This window comes from Melitaea cinxia, chromosome 7, assembly GCF_905220565.1.
Source record: "Melitaea cinxia chromosome 7, ilMelCinx1.1, whole genome shotgun sequence".
NCBI lineage: Eukaryota > Metazoa > Arthropoda > Insecta > Lepidoptera > Nymphalidae > Melitaea > Melitaea cinxia.
Genome location: NC_059400.1, coordinates 223,241 through 229,770, shown reverse-complemented (window position 1 = coordinate 229,770; position 6,530 = coordinate 223,241). Strand labels below are relative to the sequence as shown.

The 6,530-nt window shown below is 36.8% G+C and overlaps 1 long non-coding RNA gene across 1 annotated transcript; it reads left to right on the top strand.

Annotated features, from left to right (window-relative positions):
- The first annotated feature begins 1,531 nt into the window (after positions 1 to 1,531).
- LOC123655058 lies at positions 1,532 to 2,768 on the top strand. The gene is made up of 2 exons (XR_006743316.1): positions 1,532 to 1,668; positions 2,468 to 2,768. It is a non-coding gene; the product is annotated as an uncharacterized LOC123655058 (long non-coding RNA).
- Positions 2,769 to 6,530: the final 3,762 nt, after the last annotated feature.

Genomic DNA, 6,530 nt, shown 5'->3' with positions numbered 1-6,530 from the left:
TTAAATAAAATTTCAGAACGTTGCTGAACATTCGTTATTTACTCAGTACTTCAACGTGAAATTCATTACATTATATTTATTAAATGAAACGAAACGGAATCGGTAAATAAAAATACAGAAAATGAATTCGTTATTACATGTAAACGATAATTTTACTCAATTCGAGTCTTAAGGTAAATTGTGTCGTTTTCCCTTAAAGATAATCTAATTTCAGAAAACTCAGTAAAATATTAAATTCCGTGAAATATATTATGCAAGCTAAGCTTTCACGGAGGTGTCCAAAAAAGACGGAAGAGTACATTACCGGGACGAGAATTTCCCATAAGATAAAATATATAAGATAGAATATCGCAGAGGAATACGAGGGACGTGCCGGCCGGGGGCGGCGCGACACGGGAACGATTTTAGAGAAACACGCTCCGGCCGGCGACCACTGCGAGCGGGCGATGTACCGCGCAGCCAAAGCTACAAACGCAATTTTCGTCGATGAAACCGCCAATTTAAAAACAAATATATAACCAGCTTCCTAGACCAATAATAGTTTTCTAGTTGAAATTTTCTGCAATTTTTTTTCTCTAGCAGTAACTCTCTTCCCGTGGCTGTCGTAAGAGGCGACTAAGGGGTAACACAGTTCCCCTACCACATTGGAACTTAAAAAACCGACCGATGGCGGGATAACCATCCAACTGCTGGCTTTGAAATACACTGGCTTAAGACGGGCAGCAGTGTCTTCGGTGCGACAAGGCCAGTTCTGCGTTCACTAACCCCAGCGTGTGTTGCCTAGCGTGGTGACTATGGGCAACACACATGAGTTCACGCCATTTTTGGTGAGGACTTGTGGACACCTATGTCCAGTAGTGGACTGCGATAGGCTGAAATGATGATGATGATGATGATGATGACATCACACAAAGTACAATTACATATTACACAGACCGATGGACCACGCGACGGCTACGCGACTATCGTAAATTGCTAAATATAATCGTAGGCACTGGACGCTGAGGTTAAAGCTGTCTTTTGCACTCGCGTGTAAATGGGTCAGGGTCGAGCGAAACTTTCCTATCGCGATTCACAATGCGTTCCTCGTTCGGAGAGTAAAGATCGCATGTACATTTCGGTAATAAATATTTATTGATGAGCCTTTAGGTCCGCAATATCGTTCACGGACATTAGGATTGCTATCCCTTTGGAACTATTGCTGTATCTTTGATTCAAGCTGGTCTTACGTGAAATAAGTCGGAAAATAAAGGAGAGTCAGAAGAACAGCTACTTTCATTACGATGTTTTTTCTTTTAAATTATCGACTCCTCCTAAAATGTATGTGTTCAATATACTATTATATATGTAAGATTTTATTAATTAAATATATCCTCCTGGGGTTCAAAGTAATAATACTAGGACAAAATCAGTTTGCAGTGAAGGCCCAAGTATGAAAACAGAGACTTGGAGTAATGGCCCACTGTCATAATACTAGAACAAAATATTTACCGACACCTGGTATGTTTAAATTACGCGCCATGTCATGTTTTCGCTGTCGGTTAGTTGGTGGATATATTAGGCATTATGGCAGCACTCCATAAAGGGACCAGGAAGGGGTATCTTCGGTCTTCTGTCACCAAACGTCGTAGCAATGACGCGTGTGACGAGAAGAGGTTACTTTAACTTGTAAATATCTTTACAATCTTTACCTAATACTTACTGTATTTTTTATTGTTTTAGAGATAAAGAGTTAAATTATGCGTAACAATTGTTAGGTTACCGTAATGACGACATTTTCGACATGTGTTTTTGATGATAATTTTTTTGTACTAGTACTAGTACGCCGGGCGGGTATAATATAAATTGCTTTTTTTAATGGTGTTGCATCTCGTTTATAATAATAAGGTTTGGCATTCGTGTGATATAGAAAAAAAGAACGGGATAATTATTTTTGTACCTAATAGTTTAATTTGTAATAGTATTTGGTCATCAGGCACATACATTTTCTTTTTTACAGCGCTAAAAGATTATCAAGTATTATAGTTACAAATATTGTTAATAAAATTGAACGTTTTTTATACGCATTATCAAAGATTACTCCTAAAGTTGTAATCAGATCTCGATGAAATTTAAATGTGACCACAGTCATGATAAACATCGGCTTTCGATTAAATTAAAAATCATCAAAATCGGTTCACCCTGTAAAAAGTTATGCGTCTTTTCGAGAGTTTCCCTCGATTTCTCTGGGAACCCATCATCAGATCCTGGTTTCCTTATCATGGTACCAAACTAGGGATATCTCCTTTTCAACGAAACAAGAATTATCAAAATCGGTTCATAAACGACGGAGTTATCCCCGAACATAAAATATATATATACGGTCGAATTGAGTAACCTCCTCCTTTTTTTGAAGTCAGTTAAAAAATAGACTAATTATGTTAAATAGCAGTATTGTTATTGTGCAATTTTTTTATTTTTTGTTTAGATTCCTTTTCGCTGGGGCTTTTTGCAAAAGAAGGCTAATAATGAAACTTAAATGGTCTAAATAACATTGTTAAGTTAATTTAAATTTCATTTTTTTCTTTTTTAAATGTGATTATTGAGTTATTTTTGTGAAAGATAACTAATTATTGCAACTTATATGCAGCTAAAGATTTATTTTGTTGATCTGTACTAGTTTAAGTGTTTAAATACTAAGTTTTCATAAGATTTCTAAGACTGTTCAGTTGGCTTTCAAGTTAATGTAACAACCCAATGTGATAAATAAAGAACAAAAGATTTTGGTATTTTTTCTTTTTGTCTGGCAAGCTTAAATCAATACTATAATAGCCCTAAAATATGACACCTGTAAATATTGGCATTAACCAGATACAAACAATTTTTGGTCTGGGCGTTCAGTACTTTATTAATTAGTTCTAATATTAGGACATTGGGTCATCCTCGGAAGTCCCCTCTATTAAACTGGGCCGCAGGAGGACATATAATTAATAAAGGGGTCATCCATGATCACATGATGCCCAAAAGGGGAGGGGGTTTCGGAAAAAAATTACGAAATATCACGTGTATTTATTTTTAATTAAACGTGCGATTTCCAAATCCAAAAAACAACCAACAACCTTGATGCCTGTCTAGAAATTTGTATCACAATGATTAATTTTTTAAAATTTAATAAGATTATACTCGTGTTTAAATAAAATATTCTGAGAATTATAATATACTTTGCATAAAAAAATACACGTATTTCTGGGTAATGATTAAGTATATAACACGTGGTTCAATAGGTCCCGAGACTAAGTACTAAAAAAAGGTCTTTTTTATAAAATTAATTTTTATTCATCAACATAGTCTCCTCCAAGAGTGATACAGTCCCTCCAACGCTTTTCTAACTTTTCTATCCCATGTGTGTAGAACGATTTGTCTTTGGCTTCAAAATAACCCTCCGTTGCTGCGATAACTTCACTATTTGAGTCAAATTTCTTACCCTGAAGCATTTTTTTGAGGTCTGCAAACAGCCAGTAATCGCTGGGGGCCAAGTCTGGCGAATAAGGGGGATGAAGAAGCAATTCGAAGCCCAATTCGTTAATTTTGGCCATCGTTCTCACGGACTTGTGACAAGGCGCGTTGTCCTGGTGAAACACCACTTTCTTTTTGTTCATGTGAGGCCGTTTATCCGCAATTTCGTACTTCAATCGCTCCAATAAGCACATGTAATAGTCACTATTTATATTTTGCCCCTTTTCAAGGTAGTCGATGAAAAGTATTCCATGCGCATCCCAAAATATAGACGCCATAACCTTACCGGCCGATTTCTGAGTCTTTGGACGCTTCGGGCGGCTTTCACCAGCCGCTCTCCACTCCGCTGCCTGCCGATTGGATTCCGGAGTGAAATGGTATATCCAGGTTTCATCCATTGTTACATACCGACGTAAAAAATCCTTTTTATTATGATTCATCAGCGCCAAACATCGCTCTGAATCATTGTTACGTTGTTCCTTTTGATTAGTTGTAAGCAAAAGCGGCACCCACTTAGAAAAAAGCTTTTTCATGGCCAAATTTTTATGTAAAATAGTGAAAACACTACCAGCTGAAATCTTCACTATCTCGGCTATCTCTCGCACTTTTACCTTCCGATCTTCCAATACGATTTTGAGGACTTGGTTAATATTTTGTTGAGTCACTGCTTCATTTGGACGACCTGAGCGTTCCCCATCATTGGTGTCCATGCGACCGCGTATGAAGTCGGCATACCACCGACAAATGGTTGCTTTAGAGGGAGCTGATCTGCATAGCATTTTATAAGCCATTGCTGTGCTTCAACGGTATTTTTTCCCATTAAAAAACAATGTTTTATCAACACGCGAAACTCGTTTTTTTCCATTGTATCGAAATTACAACCGTAGCGTCACTTAAATGTTTCAAAATCAATAATTTTATTGTTCCATTTTTAAAAATTTGACACATATTCTTGTATTGATAGCCAGTACTTTTTAAAAATCAAAAGAGTTTTTAATATATGCGCCATTTCCAGGTTAGTCTCGGGACTTATTGAACGATCTAGTATACAAAAACCCGACAACAACCAACGGTAGGGCGGTAGCCAACCAGACACAACATCCGTGTGATCAGAGGATCTTCCCTTTTCGATTGCGGACGTGAAACTCAACACCCCGTTCCTCACACTCCCCAAAAAACTTTCCGTGAGCCTTAAGGGACATACAAAAAAAAAAAAATAGTCTTACTGGTCGAGCCATTTTCGAGTTTAGTATAGTCGATTTTAGATTACAATTCTAACAGCCGTCGAGAATTAAATATTTTAGAACAGGTATTTTATTTCGACTCTTAGTAAAACTATAGTAAGCTGACGGTGCTCATATGTGAGTCTCTCGTCGCGCGTATTGCGCTACAGTAAAGTTACATGAGAGTTCGTCACTTGAAAATTGGTGTTAACAGAACTTCAGCATATTTGTTCTTGGTACTCGTTTACTCCGAATGCTATTTAATCATTTTAGTATTCAACTAGCGACCCGCCCCGGCTTCGCACGGGTGCAATGCTGATACTAAATATACTACAGAATGTCTTATTTATAGTGTGAAGCTAGCTTATGACATGGTTATTAACATAATAACAACAACATTCAAATATGCGTCGTTAGATTACACGTTGTTACAGAATGCGTTGAGGAAATAAAGGTTCACTGCTCGTTCCCCGTAGGTAATAGCGTGATAATATATAGCCTATATGTTGACCCGACTTCTTAATAATATTCGTTCCAAATTTAAAATAAATCCATGCAGTACTTTTTGAGTTTACCCTGGACATACATACAAACAAACAGACATCATCATCATCATCATCTTCCTGCCCTTATCCCACTTATGTAGGGTCGGCACAACATGATACTCTAATTCCCAAGCTCATGTTGTAATGTGATTTGGCTTGTATATTTTACGACCGGCCGCCTGCCTGACATCAACCCTCCTTGGGAAATTTGAGGTAAGAAGAAGGATAGGTGAGAAGGATTTATGTGAGAGAAGGATCTGGGGTTACGGATACCAGTGCCACGGATCACGGGGAGGGGTGTGTGACACTAGCAGCTAGAGTAGTCCGGGGTCGCGTACCCGTAGCGGTTCCAACCAGTTATCGGATAGATATCTAGTGGCCCCACCCTCTGAACAAACAGACAACAATTCTAAAAACTATATTTTTGGCTTTGGTATCGATTGTAGATCACACCCTAAGTATTCTTTAAAAAAAATATTCTTTGTACAGTTTTGACTTTCCTACCATTTTATTATATATTTTATTACTTTATTATATATATTTTAGTATTTTAGTATTCAATATACAATAAGACACGGTAGACAGTATCATATTAACGATCACGTTTCAGACAGAACGCTACAGTTCCACTGCTGGGAATAGGCCTCTTTACCATGTAGGAAAAGGGTCTAGGAGGAAGACCGTGGAATATCATATATTAAGTTATTCTGATTACAATAATACCTATTTACTTATGAGTTTCACGGTTATATGACTTGACTTTTCTTTTTGGAAAAAGAAATAATGATTGAAGGAAAACTTCTTACACATTCATGCGGTTTACTCGGGGCGAAAGCTGTTGAATGCGTGACGATAGAGTTACGTAATGTGTGATCGGGCGAAGCAAACGAAGTTGAGAGGGAGATATATATTAGTGAAGATAGAAATAGAGAGTGTTACATCTTGTATATTACTGTAGGGGCAACTATAGAAGTTTTACTTTAGTCGTGTGGTCTAAAGCACACTCGTTTTTTTTTGTGGGTTATACAAGTATACACCTGAAATATATCTGTAATAAATATTAACTTATTTATAAAGTAAATAACAAAATCATTTTGATTATAAGAAGGTCTATATAATTTTTATCATCAATAAAATATAATTAAATAATTTGAAAGAATGAAAATCAACAATATCGAGCAATGGAGTCTTGATGCGTAATGATGCGTAAATATAACAGAACAAAACAAACCTTATTATGATAAGCCCATATAAGATTAACTTCTTT